At 32.5% G+C, this 23,552-nt stretch overlaps 1 long non-coding RNA gene across 1 annotated transcript; it reads left to right on the forward strand.

Moving 5' to 3' along the window:
- The first annotated feature begins 1,645 nt into the window (after nucleotides 1-1,645).
- On the forward strand, nucleotides 1,646-23,041 carry LOC120129023. Its single transcript, XR_005516686.1, has 3 exons — nucleotides 1,646-1,695; nucleotides 22,770-22,903; nucleotides 22,993-23,041. It is a non-coding gene; the product is annotated as an uncharacterized LOC120129023 (long non-coding RNA).
- Nucleotides 23,042-23,552: the final 511 nt, after the last annotated feature.

The following is a 23,552-nucleotide window of genomic DNA, read 5'->3' on the forward strand; positions in this document are numbered from 1 at the left end:
AAAAATCGCATCCCATAGGCACCATTAAATTTGACATCAGATTTTGAAGAATAAAAAAAGTACATTTTTAAGAAAACGATTTAAACGATCTCAATGATTAAGCGATGTGTTGTTATTTTTTAAGGTTTCGAATTTGAGTATTGTATATGAAGGGATATGAACATTCACTATCGAATAGTTGAGTCTTTGAACATATATTATCTTATATTCATCTCAAATTATCAAATAAATAAATAATAAATTTTATTATTTAATCTTTTTCCACTCTTATTTCAATTACTTAAGTTTTAAAATATCATTAAACTTTTTAAAATTTTATTTTAATTAATTTTTATTGAATAGTTAATGACATTATGAAACAGTGAAATAATTTAAATTTAAAATATTTAAATATTAGAATGAAATAATTTTGAAATTAAAAATTAAAAATTTAATTTTAAAAAAATCAAGTCATAAGTACTTATTAACCTAGATATTACGGCCTATAACCCGTATATAAACCCGTAAAAATTAACATTTTGGATGTCCCCTCCAAAAAAAATAAAGAAAAATTATTGAATTATTTTTAGGATAACAAACAAATAATCTCGGATTATATGGTATTATTTTATTGAGTCTTAAGTTAATAGAAGTTATAAAATAATCTTCTAACCATAAAACATTATTTTATTAAGCCTTTCGATTATTAAAAGTTATAAAATGGTCATTCAACTATTTATATTTTTTAAACTCATTATTTTTCATTAAAGAATATATGATCATCTCAGTTGTACGTTAATATGCTAATTGAAACATAATAACATTTGATCCCGATCAAATTTGAGATTCTGATATCATATTTTATCATATCTCAATCAGCATGTTAACGTTTAGCTTAGATTGCCGTCAATTTTTTAACGAAAAAGACGAGTTTGTGTCATATCAATAGTCGAATGATCTTTTTTGTAACTTTTAATAGTCAGAATACTTAATAAAAATACTATATAATCGGGAATCATTTGTGTATTTTACCCTTACTTTTATATCCTAGTCAAATAACTTTCAATAGAAATGGTCACGGGACTCGAACTCAATAAGTTCCTACCTGACCTTATCGAATTATATTTTTTTTTAAAAATTGAAAACGGGTTGGATAGGGTCGAGTTTACGTTTTAAGAGACTATGTTTCAATCGGGTTAGATGTGGGTTTAAGATGAAAATATTCGACCTGAATCGATTCAAACAAAATTATAATTTTATCCTATATATTTAGATATTGCAATAAGACCCCTATATATTTATTTTTTTCAATTAAATCACTATTTTTATTAAATAAAAAAATATTTATATTAATATATTATTGTGAATCAAACTGAATTTAGATTTTATTTCAAAAAGACAAATCGAGTGAAAAATATATAATTTTTGAAACGAATCAAGTTGACTATAGACCCGACCCGACCAATGTCAATCCCCTATAAACATCACTACTACCGAGTGTGAAAGTTGCAATTGAACAGATCCTCGCCGCTAATCTCGAACAACAAAAGTTTCACGTTACTTTCTCTCTCTCTCTCTCTCTATCTCTCTCTCTCTCTTTCTCTCGTTTTCTTTTTATTCATTTATTTTGATGTTTATAGTCCAAGCAAACTGAACAACCTTAAGTTGAAGACGACGACGACGAGGATGATGAAAAAGATGAAGATGATGCCGATAGTGAATATTCTTATCAGACATTTCTTGTTCGTTTGTTTTAAAAAATTAATTTAGAGTGGAATATATGGTTTATTATTTGGTTAAATTATGTTTGCATGATTGTTATTTTAATATACTTCAGTTAGATATATGTATATGATGATATGTAAAAAATAAATAATAATAAGATGCTTGATCTATAGTGACTAGCTACTGGAGCTTGATTTTGGGATTGTGCACCAACTTCACTTCCTAGTCTAGTTGATCCCCGACCCTGAGTATTTCAATTAGTGAATTTAGCTCAATTATGGTATTTTATTATTTGGTTTCAGTTTATCAAATCTTGAATTTTGCTCGGGTTTCAGATCAAGCTTGTCCTCTTTTAACTTGGATCTAATCGCTTACTGTAATCACCATTTTTACCTTAGCCTCCAGCAGCTACCAGCACTTCAATAACAGGTGGCTCCCAGCTCCAATTAGCACTCGCCATCATCTTTACATTTCAGTAGCTTCGGGCAGCTCCACCTGTGGCCTCCAGAGCACAGTCCACGTCCAGCATACTCATCAGCAAATAAGAAAACAACAACAAATATCAGATTTTTATTTTTTACACATGTAATATGGGTTATAAAAACCCAACAAAACAGGAGAATGAGTCATCCTCCTTCCTCTCGCTCCCCATTCAAAATAGAACGAAAAAATTTGTAACAGAGGATTTTTTTCTCTATTTCTTCGAAGAGCAATTCAACAGCAGAGAGTACATTTTTAAGGTTTACTTTCCCTTTGAATATGTTATAGTTTTTTTCGATTGTTTTGTTATTTTCGAACTAAAGCATGAGATTAATAAAAAAAGAGAGCAGCAAGTTAATATAAAAAAGCAATAAATAGGATTGATTTTACCTCGTTGTTGGTCCTTGGTCGGATCTCTCTTCCTTCATCGGTCGGAACGCGAGGGGGGCCACCATAGCGGTGGCCGGCGTTGGAGCCTTGGGTTTTTTATATGACCGGCCAAATAACTTGGTTGAAAGCTTTGGTATGGTCTGCTGCGTGAAAAAAAAAAGAAAGGAAGAAGATGAGTTTTAAGTCTATAAAATATTTGGGTTATTCACGCAGAGGCTCCCTCATTTTAATACCCCTTTGTATTCTGGCATCTGTTTTTAGGGGAAAACTACACTTCAGTCCTCCAATCTTTGTTGCATTTTCGCATATTGATCACTGAAGACTTTAATTCAATTTTAGAGGTAAATCACAATAAGGTCCCTGGACATTTAATGTGTTGTTATATTTTAGTCATTTAAAATAAGGAAAATCATGAAATAATCTCTCTAATTTATGTGCATATTTACACTTTAGTTCCTAATTTCTTTTTTTATTATTTCGAAATTAGCTGATATATTTTTATTTTCTTTTATTTTGATCTCTTTGCTTTACTTTATTATATTTTAGTTATATTAATTCTCTATTTTAATCTTTTGAACTCTTTTATTTTGGGCATTATATTCTGATATCTTTTATTTTAGTTTCTTACTTTATATTTTAATCTTTTATTTTAGTCATTTACTTTATATTTTAATTTATGTCATTTATTCTTTTATTTATTTTTTTTATATTAAGAAAATGATTGTCTTAAAGCAACTAGAGATCCTATTCTGATATTTTAAAAAATAAATAAATATCCTGCTTATAAATATATATATTTACTTAGTTTTTATTATTTTTTAAGGAAAAATATTATATTCTTATTAATATTTATTTATTTATTAATATTAAAGAATAGGCGGTCTTAAAGCAACTAGATATCATTTTCTGATATTTTAAAATAAATAAATGTCATATTTACAAAACCCTATATATATATATATTTTTTCCCTTAAGAAATGTATGATTAAATTTGAAATAACCTGATCATAAATTAAATTTATATTTGAATTCTTAAATTCTACTATTAGAGACAATTTATAATCGACAGGGACCAATTTTGGGCATTGTGGGGGTACTAATCCTTCCCCAAACGTAATCGACCACGAATCCCTTTTTATTATTAAAAAAAGAATGAATTTTTGGTTAAACGCATATCAGTTTATCTTTTAACTGATGTTTTCTTAAAAACTCTTTTAAAAGAAAAATTTTAGGTATTCGACCTACCTTACTCAAAAAGGTCGATGGTGACTCCCAAAACATTTCATAAAAACCATTTATTTATCCACATTATTTTTCCCGCCAAGTAAAATTTCGTGCCTGGGCGAAAGCCGGTTACGACATCTTGGCGACTCCGCTGGGGATCCTGGTCAACCTAATTCAATTATATATTGTCCCTATAATTAGAAATTGAGAATTCAATTTTATTTAATTTATGATTCATTTCTTTTAATTTATTTTATACCCTTGTATATTTATTTGTATTTAATTGATTTTTAGATATTAATTTTTGTGTAAAAATTTCTCCTCATACACAACACTTGCATTGCATAACATAAGCTTTATAATCAAGCTTTTCCCTTTTAAGTGGGAGTGAAAGCGACGTCTTCGTGAGAATTTATTCTCCGTGTCAGACCTAGCAAGTAACTTTTAGGGTTCATATGCTATATGTCTTCGTGAGAATTTATTCTCCGTGTCAGGCATAGAGAAATGTGTCTCCTCGAATTGAACTCGATCCGCTTAAGTCTGTAATGGACAAGGATTGAGGGTTTGGCAGCCTAAGGGGGAACCAACAAGGATAATTCGAGTACCTTTACTCTTAGAACTGAAACCCTACATGTAATAAACCTTATAACTTCTCCCGATCTGAAACCATGCCGAAATTTTGTTCGTAGGTGTACACAAAGGAGAAATAAGCTCTAACTTTTAATTTATTTGATTTCAATTTTTCTAAACAAAGCATGGAACTAGAAATCATGCGGTTAGGTTAATTTTTCCAAACAAAGCATGAAACTAGAAAGCATGAGGTTAGGATTTTTATATCATGATAGATAGGATATTCTCTTTCCATTAATTGGTACTAACCAATTTATTTTTCCTTTCTCATTTTTATTTTTCATACATTTTGTTTTGCTCTAACTTGTTTATATTGATTTCTTTTGTTTGCATTGCATGATTATATCATAATCCAAAAGGTGTTTATTTGAAAGACTATTCATCAAATTGGAAAGAATTCATAAATGGACAAAAAGTTTTTTGATCAAGCAAACTATGACGCAGCTAAGGAAAGACATCCTGAGGGAACTCTGAAGATAGAGAAAAGCTATACACCCAAAGATCGTATACCCATTGAAGAGCAAAAGGAGATACGAGAAATAAGAGAGCATATGTCCAAGATGATGGGTAGAATATCTGTTTTGGCCAAAGGAAAATAGATTTCTGCACAAAAAGAGAGAGAGCTCAATGAAGATAAATCTGCAATCTCATATATACAAGGGACTTCAGATCCTAACCAATTTGAAAAATTACAGACAATCATCATTCGTATTCACAAGTTATTTGGAGATACCAAGGAAATGGTGACAACTGTAAAAGCTCCTAAAGATAAGATGAAATTATGCAATCTAAAATCATCGAAGTTTAATTTGCTCCCGACGTCTAAAACTCAGGTTCAATCCAAGACAAAAGGCGGTTCTCATTTTGATGTTATCCCTATATCATATGAGGAGTTGTACGAGAAGATACTTGAAGCATGAGAAGCAGCTCCGTATTATATGAAGCCGTTTCAACCTCCGTATCCGAATTGGTATGACATCAATACTTATTGTGAATATCATGTCAGAGCTCAAGGACATACCATTGAGAATTGCCTTGCCTTCAAACATCGAGTCCAATGTCTTTTGGATCATGGAATCTTAGAGCTTAGGATAAATGATCAACCTAGTTTATTAACTGAAGGTCCTACTAGATTAATACCAAAAGTGGTCAAATGAAAGAACATCAGTAAGGGCACCCAGAAGGAAGAAGATTTGTTGAGATCTGAGGCTCAAATACGTCATTTAAAGAATGAAAACAAGAAATTGAGCACATAACTGGAAACAATACAAGAAGATTTCAAAAAGGTCAGTCAAGCCTTTCAAAATGCTGGCATAGGAAACACCCCAGAAGAGTGGATAACAGGGGTCACCAAACTGTAAAAGAACTGTAACATACATGAAGGTCGAGCGAAGAAGTTTTATCATGATTCACGAGTTGCAGAAGAAAGACTCAATACGTCTGTCTTTGAATTGGACAAATATCAAGCAAAAAATCAAATGTTGAATAGTGATATGAGCAACATGGAAACATCATATCAGATCCATTAGCTTGAGATCGATGTTGAATTAGAAATCACTAAGACCAAGAACAAAACATTGAAGAAATGTTTAGATGATTCTGGAGATCTTGTACGAGAACTTCTTGAACATAAAGATTCTCTCACAAGAAAAAATGAACAACATTGTCTACAATTTCGAGAATTGACACAGAAGATGAAGGAAAAAGACAATATCATGAAAGAAGCTGCTGCTCAAGTAAACAATGTGGCTCATAAGTTGGTAGACTTAGCTGGCTTCACAAGAGAATTAAGGTAGATTGATAACTCCACACCTGAGCATGAGTGGAAGTTAATTTGGCTTTTAAGGTAAATAGAGAAATTATGAGTGAAAGTTATCCCCTACATGTAAAAGTTTTGTTTGATGCACCGAAACTTTTGTGTTCAATGAAATATTTTTTAAGATGATCACTCTTGAGTAACACCTTTTCATACATGTGTTTGCAGTTCACATCTTTGCATTTTCATTTTGTATTCATACTTTTATGTTTGCTTTTGCATTGCACAGTTTGCATTCTTATTTTTGCATTTATGCATTCTCGCATTTACATTACATTTTTTATTTAAGTATTGTTATATACATTAATATAAAAATTCATAGATTTTGTACATCATTCATTCATATATACCATTCATAAAAAATGGTTTTGCAATAACATACAGTCATTCATTCATTTATGCATCTCATGAAAAAAAGTATTTATAAAAGATAAAGATATAAACAATTGAAGGGTACAAAAAAGAGAACATCAATTTCCATAAGATGGTGAATCTTAGAGATGGTATCTGATAAAGAAGATAATGCTAAAGAGCAACAATGCTATCAATTAAAGATTCGAGAATGATAGCATACCCTGGGGCATCCCACTCGAACCCAAAGGATAACCTCATTAATTATTCACAATATGATGAGAGATTCAAGAGGGCAGATGAAGCAATCAGAAATATGAAAGGTGTTAGTGCCCACCACAAAGAATTAGAAGCAAGAGAGCTCAACTTGTTTCCAGACTTGATTATTCCCCATGAATTCAAAATGTCAGATTTTGAGAAATATGATGGAACCAGTTGTCCCTAATCCACCTGAGAATATTTTGCAAAAAAATGGAAGGATTTAAATTATGATGATTTGTTAATTCACCTTCCATGATAGCCTATTGGACCAGCAGTAGTAACAATCATTTGACCCAAGAGATGATTAAGAGATGGGTGATTTAGCTGATGCATTTGGGACAATATCGGTATGTTAAAGGCTTAGGTCCAACAATAAATCTTCAAGAGTAAATGAAAACCAATGAAGGTTTCAGAAGTATGCCTGAGATGGAGAGGAGTTGCAGCACAGTTCAACCTCCCATGTTAGAAGAAGAGATATCACATATGTTTTGTGATTCTCTTCCCGCTCCTTTCTTTGAGTTAATGTTGGCAAATCAGAAGAAGGAATTTGAGAATCTTGTGACAAATGGAGAATTAATTGAAAATGTAATCAGCAAATGAAACTCAAAAGTCGCATCCAAGAGCCCGATGGATCAAAGAGTGAAAGCTGATGATGTGAATAAGTGTCGCATCCAGAGTCCCCGCAATTGCAAAATAAAAAGAGCAAATAATTGTTCGGATCGACCAAAGAAAGTCATGCGATCAAGAAATACTTTGGAGGTGTTCTAAACTTCCATTTCAGACTTGTACCCTTATTTGGTTAAAGGTCAATACATCACACCAAGACCAACGAAATTGACACCAAACCCTTCTGCTCATAGCTATGATCAAGGTAATGTTTGTGATTTCCACTTGGGGGTATCTGAGCACTCTACGGGCAATTGTAGGCCATTGTTAAAAGAAATTGAGATGCTTGTTGACAACGAGACATTGACACGAGAGTTGGTGGAACAATGGATGATGAACACAAGTAGGGCATCAAAGCATGAGTAAATCAAGTGTTGTCACATTGAAGAAGAAAAGGGCATCCTAATTAAAGAAAATATCATTTCATCAGTCATAGTACTTTCTATTTTCAGCATCTTGTTTGAATACGTTTTTTTGTTCATTTCCCCGCTTTTTGTGCAATAAATAAATTTTTGTTGCTTTTATGGTTATGAGAAAGGAATTAAATTTTGATATTGAAATTTTTTAGTATCAAGGATTAAATATTCTTTTCAGAATTATAGATCTTTGGCAAGTGGTAAAATTACATTCCATATCCCATCCATGCCAATTACTTGACCTTTACTAAAACCAAATCTTGACCATACATTTATCTGAGACTCCAAAGTCATGTCTCTACCTATTTTTGACACACCAAATCTAGATGTTTACCTTCTTGGGTAGAGTTGGTTGGTTTATAACATTCTACCATATACACGACTTCGAAAGTCACATTTTTGTCCTTCCAAATACAAAACCATCGTAAACCAAGAGACCTCAAAAGAACCAAACTTTCAAATTATCTGTGAATCTTCCTGTAAGAAGAGATGAGATGAGGCATCATGGATCAACTTATCAAAGATAATTTCAAGTAATTGGGGCATACTCAAAGAATAAGAAAAAATAATTGATTTAGATAAATATATCATGCATTAATTACATTGTTTTCATGTAAATAAAGATTAATCTTGAATATTCATCCCCTTGGGGATACCTCTTTTTACAAAGGCTTCTGTGTATGAGATTACGAACGACATTGTTTCATTTATCCATTCGCAAAAGGAGAAAAATATATCCCTTGTTATCTCCATTTGAGCCTGGATGATTTTTCTTCTGATTCAACCCTAACCAAGGATCACCCTCCACATTGGGGGGGCAAGAAGAAGGATATCTGCTCACAGGAATAAAGATTGTCAATTACGAAGGCAAATCTTCATGAAATGAAGAGAGTTTTTAAACTACAAGTTAGATCAAATACAAAGTGCTTGAAGATCAAATCCAGACAATAATAACGAAAGAATTTTTAAAATGCAAGAGGAAAAAGAGGTGCTCAAAGCAATTGAAGTCCTATACTCATTCATCAGAAAAAAGAAAAGAAAAAAAGAAAGAAAGAAAATAAATTGAATCAAGATGGGTGACTCATTGAGGCGCAATTAGTTCAAAGATTCATATTCAACAAGAAGCGCAAGAAATGCTAGAGATGAATGAATCTCATGGAAATATCCACAGAAAAAGAAATGATCCAAGTCAAGCAATGCAAGATTGAAGGCATCAGAATGAATTGATCCTTGGTTCAATTACCCTTAAACACTTGTTTGGGCCTTTTTATCCCTTTCTTTCGTAACTATGGGCCTTGTCCTACATTACGTACCTGAAAAGTCCATTCTAATCATACATGGATTTCTATAAGAGATTATCTTCAGATTTCATTCCGCCTCTCAGGATTGACTTTTATTTGCAAAAATTGGTTTCTTAAATCTTTAATGCATGATATAGAAAAATGATAAAAGAGGGTTCAAGATGTAAATTTTGAATAACATCTTGAAACCAAAGGAGGAATCGAGTTGAAAACCTGAAAAGGTTGCTCGAATATTGAATAGTGCAATAACGACATAAGAGACGATCTTAAGATCTTGATGAAGCACCACACATCCCAAAGGTGTTCTTGAGATTCTAGAACTAAGAAGTATCTCTATGAGATGAGCATAACAACCATTCCTTCAAGTTAGAGAAAGTTCAAAAAGACATATATGTTGGACCAACCTGAAGAGACCTTACTTTACCAGAATCAACCTACACCTTAATCAGTCAATAATTTTGACATTTACCATAAGACTATGATTTTTGAATGATTTAAAAGAGTAGTTGATTTAGTTGATATTCATCGAATTCATGCTTATGATTTGATTCTATTGTGAACTTGTAATAAGCCATATTTTACAAAATTCTTTCATTATTTGACAAAGAAAGGAGAAAAGCATTTTCAAACAGGACAATCTCAAATGAGAAAGGTTCTTGAAGCAAATTGTTGCATGTTCTACCTTTATTGTAGAAAAAGAATAAAAGAGGCCAGAATGAGGAAGCACTTCACATTTTTGAAAGCAAGTGGTCTGAGAGTCCAAAAAGTCTGGAGAATTGAACTTGTAACGATCTTCTGTGACATTATTAGCCACTTATCAAGAAGGATTACCCTATTTAAAAGGGACACTTATCTCATACTGATGGCAATAAGCATCACCAGACAAGTTACTTCAGCCATCATTCCATGTCCCTAACAGATCCTTCAATCACAGAGCTATAAGTCTCATTAGATGTATTATGAGAATGAACAAGTACACCACCTGCACTCTGGTTATACCGTGATACGAGCTCAAGATTTGAAACATCATTGATGCTTCTTCCATGTCGACCATTTTCTTTATCATGATTATATCTATTATGTCCTTCAGAAGATTGTTGAACTTAAATAAGACATTGGAACATATTCTACACTTGTAGGTCTTTCATATGGGGTAATATTGTAATATTGGTTACAAGATTCCAAAAGTAAAGATAATCAGTTTTACCATCAACTAAACCTTTCCATGGTTCGGGAAGAGTGGGATATGGTGGTGTTTATCTTAGAACAGCATAAGAGGCATTCACTATAGCAGCTATTACAAGAAAAGACACCAACAAAAATCCTCGAGTCTATCACGTTGATGTTTATTTCTTCTAGTAAGTTTGTTATACGGGATACCACCGACAACAAGGTCGAATCTACTCATCAATTGGTCCAATCGATCATCATTCAGTTCTTACACATCTGCTTTCAAAGGTATGTTGAGCCAGTAAAAGATAATCTCTGCATCACTGATCCCAGAGAAAAGAAACAGAACATTGATACCCCTGGGGAACATGTCTCTTAAGACTGAAAGATGATAAGCCACTGTGTCGACCTGGAATGGATTACCAAGCGATTTATACCACTATGTCCTACTAGATCCCTCCAGATCAAAAAAATGGGCACCTCATTCAGAAGAGGCACATATCTCAGACATTTTCGTTCGAATGATTGAGTACTTCTTAAGTTTGTGACAATATGAAGAGAATTCAAATTACTTGACAACAATGTTGTTTAAGTGACACCAGAATGAGAGTATTCAAGATAAATAGATTTGGGGCACGAATAATGTAACACCCCCAACCCGTACCCGACCTAGATACGAGTCTGAGGTGTCACATTGACTTTTCAAACTTTGACTCTTGAAGAAAATTCAAAGCAAATTTAAAACTTTAATTAATGTAAAAGCAGTTTATTTACATAACTTGACCACAATAACTAAAATTAATCAGAGGATATTAACTCAATCCTTTAGTACATGCCAATTATATTCAAAATAACCAAAATCATTTAAATCATCTATTTTCTGATCTGAAATTTATAAAGGAAATGCTGACATGTCTTGCTCTCTTAGCTTTTCTTCTAGCTTTCCGAAACCTACGTGTGAAACACTCACATGCTAAGTCGATGACTTAGTGAGGCAAATAAAACTTATAATGCACTTAATAACATTTAACAATGCATGCATGTTTCATTCTATCATGCTATACTAAATCACCTTATTTCATCATAACATACAAAATCATATCAGATTGCTTAACAAAATATACCTACATACACATAAAGCATCATTAACAGATTATATTTTAATCACATACTTTTATACTTAAACCCCTTAATCAAACAATATACACACACACAACATCATATTATTTCTACAACATTTATCATATCACAAACATATATTTGTTATTATCTCATGATTAGCCCATGGACATATGTGAGAACTATAGGTATGTGAGTCTATAGAGGTTTGTGCACTAATGTTGTCACCATAGCACGTATAATTGCACCGAAGTGCCGCGTATAATTTGCACCGTAGTGCCATATAAGATTGTCCATAAGGACCACATATAAATTCCTTAAGAACCATATACATATACCAAGGATCAAGTAAGTGCCTCAAAAGACCTCATACATGCTCCAAAGAATACATATACGTCCCAAAGGACGACATAGAAAATTCATTAAGAATCATATACATATGCTAATGACCAAATACGTGTCGCAAAGGACCTCATAGATGTTCCATAGGATACTTATATATCCCGAAGGACCACGTAAACCCTCGACTCTTGGCATGCCAACTATACCCCAAAGCTCTCAAGACACATAACATGGGCACTATCTTTTATATCCTTGCACATATTCATGTAAACATATCACATATTCATATAAGCTTGTAGCTTCATTCACACATACATGTAATCACGTAGTTCATGTTAATTCACATATGATTTCATATTCATATAATCACGTAATTCACTTACACATAGCATATTTTCATGTAATTCACAGATATCCCTTAGCTTATATCTCTTGATCATTTAATCACAACTTCTTATCACATATCTCATAGTCATGTTTTCATATATTCATTTCATCACACATGCTCATAGTTTCTGGTCATATTATTCACATTCTCTTACTTATCTCTTATGATCTGGTAATCACTACACTTATTTCATATAACTTATTACCGAATAATTCACATATAAACACCTAGATCACTTTCACATAGCTTATATAAGTTTCTTGAATCCTTTCATATTACCTGCTAACATATATCATATAGGTATATAATAACTTATATCATTTCGTCTACTTTATACTTTATTTCTTTGTATTCCTTTAGATTATATAACTTATGTTGTATTTCTAAACATATATATTATACTTAATCGTATTTTATTTATATATTACTTTAATCCATTTAAATAATTCAATTTCATATATTCCTTATAACCTTTTCATATAACTTCATAGATCTTTAGCATATAATTTATCCTATATATATACATATCATCACTTTATATTCAAGTTCCCTAATTGATATATTATTCCCATTCCATTCTATAATTCAATCTTATTTAGTTTTCTCAATTCTCATTAAATCAAATAACTCTATTTTACTAATTCTCATAACCATGTATTCACATAGTCTTATATTTCATTATCTTATTACTTATATTTATTCTCCTATGATTCTTCATAAACCTCTATTTCCATTTCCCTATATCTCTTGACTTATCTTCTGTATTCTTATAATTTCATAACTTATTTGATATTCTCTCATTAACACTTAATAGTGTTTGTACATAAACCACATAGCACATACAAAACATATCAATTCATATAATCAAGCATACATACACTCATATTCAACTCATGCCTTTAATCATGAATTCATATGTAACTCTTCAGGAAATAGACTCATCGCAAGTCTTCTTCCCATCACCCATCATATACTATTGAATATGCACTCACCTGGCCCCACTAGTCAAGTTAAATCTCTTATCTTTCCCTTTGATCGATCTTACTTGACAATGATTCCGGAACTCGTTCAGGCTCTGAATCTACATAATTATACATTTTAAGGCAATTATTAGATACCTACACCTTGTAATTTGATACTAGAAACTTAACCGAACTCATTAAACCAAAAATCACTTTTTCTTTTAGGGGGAATCGATTCTCTACTGTGGGGGAATCGGTTCCCCAAAGGCATTCTAGAATTTCTGGTTCGGTTGAGGGGGTATCGATTCCCCTTTGAATAGGTATCGATTCCCCCTTGAATGGGTACCGATTCTCATTGAATGGGTACCGATTCCCATTGAATGGGTACCGATTCCCCTAGCCCAGAAATCATGTTTTGAGCTCAAGAATCACTTCAGTTTCAGCTCCACACTTCCTATTTCACTTCCTTTAATATTCTTAACTCAAATATACATACTTAAACTAATTAATACCCATTAATTTCATCTTAAACCTCAAAATTCTATTCTCCGTATAGAAATCAATACTCATACCAAATTTTCCATGTTACCCAAACTTAATTCTAACACTTCTAGCTTCTTATTCTCATAGATGACAAGTCAAATTCATCCTCTAAATTCATATAAACCTTCTTATTCAAAATTTCACTTAAAAACTCCAATTCTTCAATCTCCTCTAACTTAATTATCTTTTGATTTTAAGATAACTTAAGCTTTCCTTAAGCTTAGTTATCAACTAATGAACAAAACTAACTCATAAAATCAACAATTAATTGATTAACCAAAAAACTCACCTTTGCCTTAGAGCCTTCACGGGATGAGAGGAAGAAGAAGAAAGAAGAAATAGTTTTCAGATAACTCTTTTCCCCACCCCCACGTGATTCATATTTATTAAAGGGAAAAATATCTTTCTGGTCAAATGACCATTTTGCCCTTTAATTCCTTTAATAATTACTAACAACTTTAAGAAAATATCTACACATAAATCATTGAACTACTCAACTATCCTACTTTTATCCCCAAATTCTAAAATTTTACAATTTAATCACCAACCCGGTATTGAGGATGTTACAAATAAAGCCACAAGTACCCACAACAGCGCATTGTCAAAATTGAACCTCATGGGGATCATGATATTCAAGTCAAACATACATTGAGAGTGAACCAGAAATAGAATTTTGATGGCCCATTTCAGACAGAAATGATCCATGTAGGGCATTTTTAAGGCTCACAACAGTATGAATATTTGAGCATTCTTGAAGACTCATATCAGCAAGAAAACAATTTTAAATGCATTTTAAACGTGCATATCAGCAAATGTTGGAGCACGCTGAAAGCTCATTTCAACCAGAAATATAATGTTAGGGCATTTTGAAGGCCACTTCAAATAATCCATGTGTGGCATTTTGAAAGTCCACATCAGTATGAATATTTGGGCATTTTTGAAAGCTCATATTAGCAAGAAGCAAATGCTGGGGCCTGCTGAAATACCATTTCAATCAGAATCAGGAATGTTGGTGCATTTTGAACGTCTGTATCAGTAAATGTTGGGGCATACTGAAGACTCACATCATTATGTGTTAAAGATCATTGACTTGAGCAAATATTTCAAATGAGACAGAAAGGTATGAAGAATGAAAATGGTGAAGCAGTGATAGTCAAACTAACTATACATAATTGCTTCGTTCATTAGACAGTCATGTTGTTAAAGAAATATCTATTCAACAAGTATTATTTCAAATACCCAATCTTCTTAACCATGTGTCACATGACAACGTGTTCTTTGTTAAGATACATTAAGGTTGATCCAAGGTTTAGTTCCTCAAGATCTCGACTTTTAATTTGGTTTTTGTGTGTCAGTAATGATTGGACATATTTCTTTGAGATTTCTAGCAGTTAGTTTCAATCATACTGTTGGGGCTACGAAGCTGTTTTTCACAACAGTTTTCGCTTACTTGATGACATTAAAGAAAGAAGTTCGACTTACGTATATTAACCTTATTCCCGTTGTTACTGGGGTTATCATTGACAATCAGGGTGAACTGAGTTTTCATCTATTTTGTTTATCATGTGTGATTCATCTATTTTGTATATCATGTGTGTTTCATCTACAATAGTAAGACTTCCATGGACCTCTTTCTGTACATGGCTCTTATAGCTAATGTGTTTCTACTTCCTACAAAACTCATTATGGAAGAAAGTGTGATCGGTATCACACTTTGCCCTTGCCCAAGATGATATCAAGATCAATTAGTATCTCTTATTCAATTCAGCACTAGCATATTTTGTGAATTTGCCCAACTTTTTGGTCATTAAACACACTAACATCCCATTTGTATTCCCATTGAGTTTTGTTTTCAAGTGGTCTTGTGACATCATACAAAAGCTTTGAACAATATGCAAAGAGCTTCAATGATTGAGAAATCTGAGCAGAAGCCACATGAAAGGATGAATGTGTTGTCAAATGTTTTACGAACCAGTTATTCTGATATTGAACCAATGTTGTGATCTTATGGTTTTCATTTATTGATGCAATATAAAGCATGTCTTCTTCAAACCCCAAGGTTAGAAGTGAGATATGATGAAGATTTCTTTCCACAGAAGGGAAGCTAAAAATTTTAACAACAAGAAACTAGTGGATCCAACTAAGGTTGAACGACAGGTTGTTGTTAAGCATCTCGACATGATATGGTCCAATTTTCCTTATACGAGATTTGATTAGATGTGTAGACATGAAAGGAATTAGGATAAATCTTCCTTGTGATGTGTTTCAAGAGTCAAATTAGAACAGACTCTACTCTCCTAAATTAATCTCTGCTGAGTTAGGCATATCTACATCTACATTCTTCAAAGATGATATATTCTCTCTTCAAAGATGATATATTCTCTCTTCAAAGATGAAAGCTTTATTAGATTTCTACACAAGTTTAGAAGAAGAAAGCCGGTTTTATCAAAGACAAAATTGGGACATCAAGGTCATAATTTTGATTACGGCAAGAATTCCATAAATGAAATATTTCTTCTGAGACTTGAATAAAGAAGACACAAATATCAGATGATTCTTCGTAAATATAGCATAGATTGCTACACTAATATCCAAAGGTAACCTTGGAAATAAATGATCAAGTGAAGGAAGACCAAGTTTACCACTTTGAAGTCAAATGAAGATTGCATCAACATTCATGCATTCATAAGAACATCATTTGCACAATTACATTGATACATTTGATTGCATTTAAATATGAAGTTTTATAGATATTCGTATGAAAAAAGAAGATTCATGGTGAAAAAATACCTTACAAGAATAAGGTAGAATTCAAAACCTCGAATGCAGGAATCATACAAACATCTGAAGAATAGATGGACGCAATTCACAGAAGAAGCATTATTTTAAAATGGAGCATGCTACCCAATCAACAAGTTATTTCAATGAGAAAACGATTTCCAAAATTTCTCATTTAATCTTTTCTAAAAAGGAAATTGTTAAATAGTAAGAAAATGATTTCCATAGTTTCTTACTTAGTAAACTATTTCTCACATCTGTAAGCCCTTTAGTGCATGATGTTTTCAAAACATGCGGGTCATCTGTAAGCCCTTCAGTGCATGATGTTTTCAAAACCTTCGGGTCATCTGTAAGCCCTTCAGTGCATGATGTTATCAAAACCTTCGGGTCATCCATAGGACCTACAGTGCAGGATGTTTTCAAAAAGCCTTCGGGAAATTTTTGATGTTATCAAAACCTTCGGGTCATCTGTAAGCCCTTCAGTGCATTATGTTATCAAAACCTTCGGGTCATCTATAAGCCCTTCAGTGCATGATGTTTTAAAAAAAACCTTCGGGAGCTTTTTGATATTTTCAAAGCCTTCGGGTCATCTGTAAGCCCTTCAGTGCATGATGTTTTCAAAAAGCCTTCGGGAGCTTTTTGATATTTTCAAAGTCTTCGGGTTATCTGTAAGACCTTCAGTGCAGGATGTTTTCAAAACCTTCGGGTCATCTGTAAGACCTTCAGTGCATGATGTTATCAAAACCTTCGGGTCATCCAAAAGACCTTCAGTGCAGGATGTTTTCAAAAAGCCTTCGGGTCATCTATAAGACCTTCAGTGCAGGATGTTTTCAAAAAGCATTCGGATCATCCATAAGACCTTCAGTGCAGGATGTTTTCAAAAAGCCTTCGGGTAATCCATAAGACCTTTAGTGCAGGATGTTTTCAAAAAGCCTTCGGATCATTCATAAGACCTTCAGTGCAAGATGTTTTCAAAAAGCCTTCGGTTCATCTATAAGACCTTCAGTACAGGATGTTTTCAAAAAGCCTTCGGTCATCTGTAAAACCTTTAGTGCAAGATGTTAAAGCCTTCGGGTCGTCTATAAGACCTTCAGTACTGTATATTTTTAACATTTCCGTTGCTTGATTCACGACATTTCGAATCAGTGACGTCTCTCAAAACAAATTTTATCTCACCTAAAATTGTTCCTCTTTGAACAAATTTCATTGCATTCATTTCACATTTTTATCTAGATATTGAATATTTGACAGGAATTCCAAAGATTAGCAAAGATTTCAACAAAGAATTAGTCTACTTTTCAATCTTTGAAAACGTGGATTTCAGTAAAAATTCGAATCCATCACAGAATGAGATGAATCGTCATGAAAAGAACTCATCTGAAGAGGAAGAGGAAGTTCATAATCTGAAGAACTTATTTAACATTTTGCTCGACTCTATCACAGAAGGAAATAGATCAACATCAAAATTTCCAGAAAGAGTTCGTAATAAGAAGAACAAAACTTGTAGCTCAGAAGTTTGAACAATTCAAGCTAAAAATGGTGCTTTATATCTTTGCTCCATTCCTGTTCCACAACAACGAGCAAAGAGGGGCATCTGTAATCACCATTTTTACCTTAGCCTCCAGCAGCTGCAGTACTTCAATAACAGGTAGCTCCCTGCTCAAATTAGCACCCGCCGTCATCTCTACATTCCAGTAGCTTCCGGCAGCTCCACCTGTGGCCTCATGAGCATTGTCCATGTCCAACATACTCATCAGCAAATAAAAAAACAACAATAAATATTAGATTTTTATTTTTTACACATGTAATATGGGTTATAAAAACCCAACAAAACAGAAGAATGAATCCTCCTCCTTCCTCTCGCCCCCCATTCAAAATAAAACAAAAAAATTTGTAACAGATGATTTTTTTCTCTATTTCTTCGAAAAGCAATTCAACAACAGAGAGTACATTTTTAAGGTTTACTTTCTCTTTGAATCTGTTATAGTGTTTTTCAATTGTTTTTTTATTTTTGAACTAAAGCAGGAGATTAATAATAAAAAAAGAGCAGCAAGTTAATATAAAAAAACAATAAATAGGATTGGTTTTACCTCGTTATTGGTCCTTGGTCGGATCTCTCTTCCATCATCGGTAGGAACGCGAGGGGGGCAACTATAGTGGTGGTCGGCGTTGGAGCCTTGGGTTTTTTATATGACCGGCCAAATAACTTGGGTGGAAGCTTTGGCATGGTCTTCTGCGTGAAAAAAAAGAAAGGAAGAAGATGAGTTTTAAGTCTATAAAATATTGGCATAATACAAACAAATACCCCTAACGTTTGACACTATATGCATTTGTGCCCAAATCATTTTTTTGGAGCAGTTATACCCACAACGTTTGATTATGAGGCTTAAGTCCCCCCCTGTTGGATGGAAACCATCAGTCAACTGACGGTCAACGAGTCCATCTGACGTGGCATGCATATGTGGTCATCGATGATGATGTGGCATTTCTATGCCACTATTTTTTGCTGACGTGAAATTTACACGTGAACCCAGATGTTGATGTGGCATGTAATAATCATCATAGATGATGATGTGGCACTACCACATCATATTTTTAAATAAAATTAAAATATTATTCCTAATATTTATATATTTTTATTTAATATTTTCTGTCCAATAAGATGATGACACGTGTCAACACCATATTGGTTTAAATTTAAACCAAACAAAACATGTTTTTTGGGGGAATTAAACCTGGGCCAAATATTTGAAATACCGTCACCAAACCACCAAGCCAAATCTTTCATTTGGTTATTTTTTGCATTACAAAATATTTAACATATACGTTATGTCTCTCACATATTTTATTAAACACTTGGTGAATGCATACAGAAAAATATTTTGTCAAACCCTGATTTATAAACATGCTCACGGTGAAAACATTCACATCAATTATCAACAAATTTAGCATTGATGACAGATCAAGCTTGCAACATGATGAAGCGAATCAAACTTTAAAAACCTAGTTGAACTCGTACAAATAAAAAAAAGAAGTAAAATGAACAAATCTTAAGAAAGTTTCTAGTTTGTTGGTTTCCTTGTCCCACGTTTTCCTGAGACTGCAAGAATCCGGACTCATCAATGCAACTGGAAGGTGTCATTATTGGATTAACCACAAAATCAATACCCTTTAGTCTATCGAGCACTCCCTGCCGGGAAAAGGTGGCAATAAGATTGAATTTTGAGACATGTTTGTTTGGGATGGACCCGACTGTTCCACCTGTGGAGACCCGGATGAGAGAACATCAACAGCAGCCCGCTTAGCTGCTGGCCATGTAGCAGAAGTTATTATGGGATTGGTTCGGGGCAAGTTGAGCAAATTGGAAGATTCATCTTGGGGAAAGGAACCCAAAAGACTATACAAAGGAGAAACGTCAGGATTGGCCACAGGGTTTCAATTGGAATCAGAAAAACTATGTTATTGGCATAGCGAAGGTATGCGTTGCAATGGAGATGATTGGGATTGAGAGGCTGAAGCATGTTGTGATATGCCCGACATTGCGTTGGAAATCTGTTGCTGATTAACCAGTTACTGCTGCGACTATTGTTGTTGTTGGCTAGTAAATAGCGGCTGCTGATTATTAAACAATGGATGATGAGGGTGGTGGTGTTACTGTTGGTTATTAAATGAATTCTGACGTTGCAAATGTTGCTGAAGTATATGTGGCTGAGTTTGAGGTTGAGATTGATGTTGGTTATCGACAATACCCTGAAAAATGACCAAAGGCTAAGACTGTTGAAGTATTTGGGGATGCATTAGAGCGGTAGGTCTATCGGGGACATTTTAGGGTTGCTGGAATTACAAAAGGGAAGCAGTTGCTGATCTGGAAGGATCTACAATCCTCATCTCTTGCAATGTTGTAGCAGTCATAGCTTGGTACATGTCATTCACCAAGTGTTTGATAAAATGTATGAGAGACATAACGTATATGTTAAATATTTTGTAATGCAAAAAATAACCAAATGAAAGATTTGGCTTGGTGGTTTGGTGACGGTATTTTAAACATTTGGCCCAGGTTCAATTCCCCTTAAAAGTATGTTTTGTTTGGTTTAAAGTTAAACCAATATGGTGTTGACACGTGTCACCATCTTATTGTACAGAAAATATTAAATAAAAATATATAAATATTAGGAATAATATTTTAATTTTATTTAAAAATATGACGTGGTAGTGCCACATCATCATCTATGATGATTTGTACATGCCACATCAATATCTGGGTCCACGTGTAAATTCCACGTCAGCAAAAAATAGTGACATGGAAACGACACGTCATCATCAATAACCATATATGCATGCCACGTCAGATGGTCCATTGACCGTCAGTTGATTGACGATTTCCATCAAACGGGGGGTACTTATGCCTCATAATCAAACGTTGTGGATAGAACTGCTCCAAAAAAACGATTTGGGCACAAATGCATATAGTGCCAAACGTTAGGGGTATTTGTTTGCATTATGCCTAAAATATTTAGGTTATTCACGTAGAGGCTCCCTCATTTTAATACCCCTTTGTATTCTGGCATCTGTTTTTAGGGTAAAACTACACTTCAGTCCTCTAATCTATGTTGCATTTTCGTATATTGGTCATTGAAGACTTTAATTCAATTTTAAGGGTAAATCACGATAAGGTCCCATGACCTTTTTAGTCATTTAAAATAAGGAAAATCATGAAATAATCTCTCTAATTTATGTGCATATTTACATTTTAGTTCCTAATTTCTTTTTTTATTATTCCAAAATTAGCTGCTATATTTTTATTTTCTTTTATTTTGATCTCTTTGATTTACTTTATTATATTTTAGTCATATTAATTCTCTATTTTAATCTTTTGAACTATTTTATTTTGGGCATTATATTCTGATATCTTTTATTTTAGTTCCTTACTTTATATTTTAATCTTTTAATTTAGTCATTTACTTTATATTTTAATTTATGTCATTTACTTTTTATTTATTTAATTTTATTACTTTAATTTTCTATTTTTTTAATTATTTTTGCTTTACATTTTTCAATACTTTAATTTTAGTCTTTTAACTATTTCGTTTTATTTTTTGTTCATTTCATTTTAGTCCTATGAATATATATATGTGTGTGTGTGAAATATTCATAAGTACAACTTGGTTAATTTCACATATTAATTAAATAATGATATTTATTTATTTTTTATATTAAGAAAATGATTGTCTTAAAGTAACTAGAGGTCATATTATGATATTTTAAAAAATAAATAAATATCTTGCTTATAAATATATATATATTTACTTAGTTTTTATTATTTTTTAAGGAAAATTATTATATTCTTATTATTATTTATTTATTTATTAATATTAAAGAAAATGCAGTCTGAAAGCAACTAGATGTCATTTTCTGATATTTTTAAATAAATAAATGTCATATTTACAAAACCCTAAATTTATATATATTTAATATTTTTCCTTAAGAAATGTCATATTAAATTTGAAATAACTTGATCATAAATTAAATTTATATTTGAATTCTTAAATTCTACTATTAGAGACAATTTATAATCGACAGGGACCAATTTTGGGCGTTGTGGGGTGCTAATCTTTCCCCAAACGTAATCGACCACGATTCCCTTTTTATTATTAAAAAAAGAACGAATTTTTGGTTAAACGCATACCAGTTTATTTTTTAACTGATATTTTCTTAAAAACTCTTTTAAAAGACAATTTTTAGGTATTCGACATACCTTACTGAAAAAGGTCGATGTCGACTCCCAAAACATTTCATAAAACCCATTTATTTATCCACATTATTTTTCCCGCCAAGTAAAATTTTGTACCCGTGCGAAAACTGGTTACGACACTTACGTTTCTGCATTTGGATCATATTATATTAGTTCCAAACTGCCACTGATATGAATCGTTATTTTGGTGAATTTAGATATCGTCTCATGTTCATCGATGACAAGATTAAATTGTCAATGCATAAAGTATTTAATTCATTCTTTGTGTGCAGTGTAGCAATTTCATTTGTAGTTTCTACATCTATTATTTACCAATTAATGTGATATGTATTCTGTGGATCACTATGTTCAAAAAACAAGCGTGTAAATTACCAAACTGTTCTTTATATAATTGAGTGATGCATTGATGGTTGTCAATATTTCTTCACCTCTATTAGTTCACAGGTTCATTTTTATCCTATTGTATGTTCTGTCAGGACATCCTGATGGAGAAGGAACTGGTAGGTCAAAGCAAAGCAGAAGCGAAAAGAAGAGTCGCAAAGCTATGTTGAAGCTCGGGATGAAACCAATTCCAGGTGTTAGCCGAGTCACCGTCAAGAAGAGCAAAAATGTAGGTCCTCTTTCCATATTATTAAACCATTCGTTACTTCATTGCCTTGTCTGATAGTAGATGATAACTGATTTTACTGTTGTATTCAGATCTTATTTATCATTTCAAAGCCAGATGTCTTCAAGAGCCCCGCATCATATTGTGCCAATGATTTTTCAATCCTTGGCGTTTATACTTTATAAAGCGACCGAAATGAAACTCTTATACAGTTAAAGGACCAACTGTGTAATTTACCCAAAGTTCTAAGCATTTAAGTTAAGCCGAGTTACATAGGAGGTCTCAGCTATGACAATTAATACGGCTAAGAAGCTATACTACTAAAATATTATTTTTTTAACATTTTTGCTAAAGAGATATCTAAAATATTATTATTTTTCTATAAAAATGTTAATATTGGACGTCACTTAAATGTTTAAAATTTCTGATAAAGCGCTATCTAAAATATTATTTTTTCTACAAAAAATGTTAATATTAAGTTTTACCGAAAATTAGTTAGAAAAAAATAATATTTTTGATAAAAAAAATACTATTTTAAATAATATTTTACCGAAAATATTAAAAAAATAATAACATTTTCGATAAAATATTTTCTTAATGATAATATTGCCGTTGAGCAGAACTACTCGAGTTACATTTGAATTAATTTTTG

This window comes from Hibiscus syriacus, unplaced genomic scaffold, assembly GCF_006381635.1.
Source record: "Hibiscus syriacus cultivar Baekdansim isolate YM2019G1 unplaced genomic scaffold, ASM638163v2 tig00110482_pilon, whole genome shotgun sequence".
In the NCBI taxonomy this organism is placed as follows: domain Eukaryota; kingdom Viridiplantae; phylum Streptophyta; class Magnoliopsida; order Malvales; family Malvaceae; genus Hibiscus; species Hibiscus syriacus.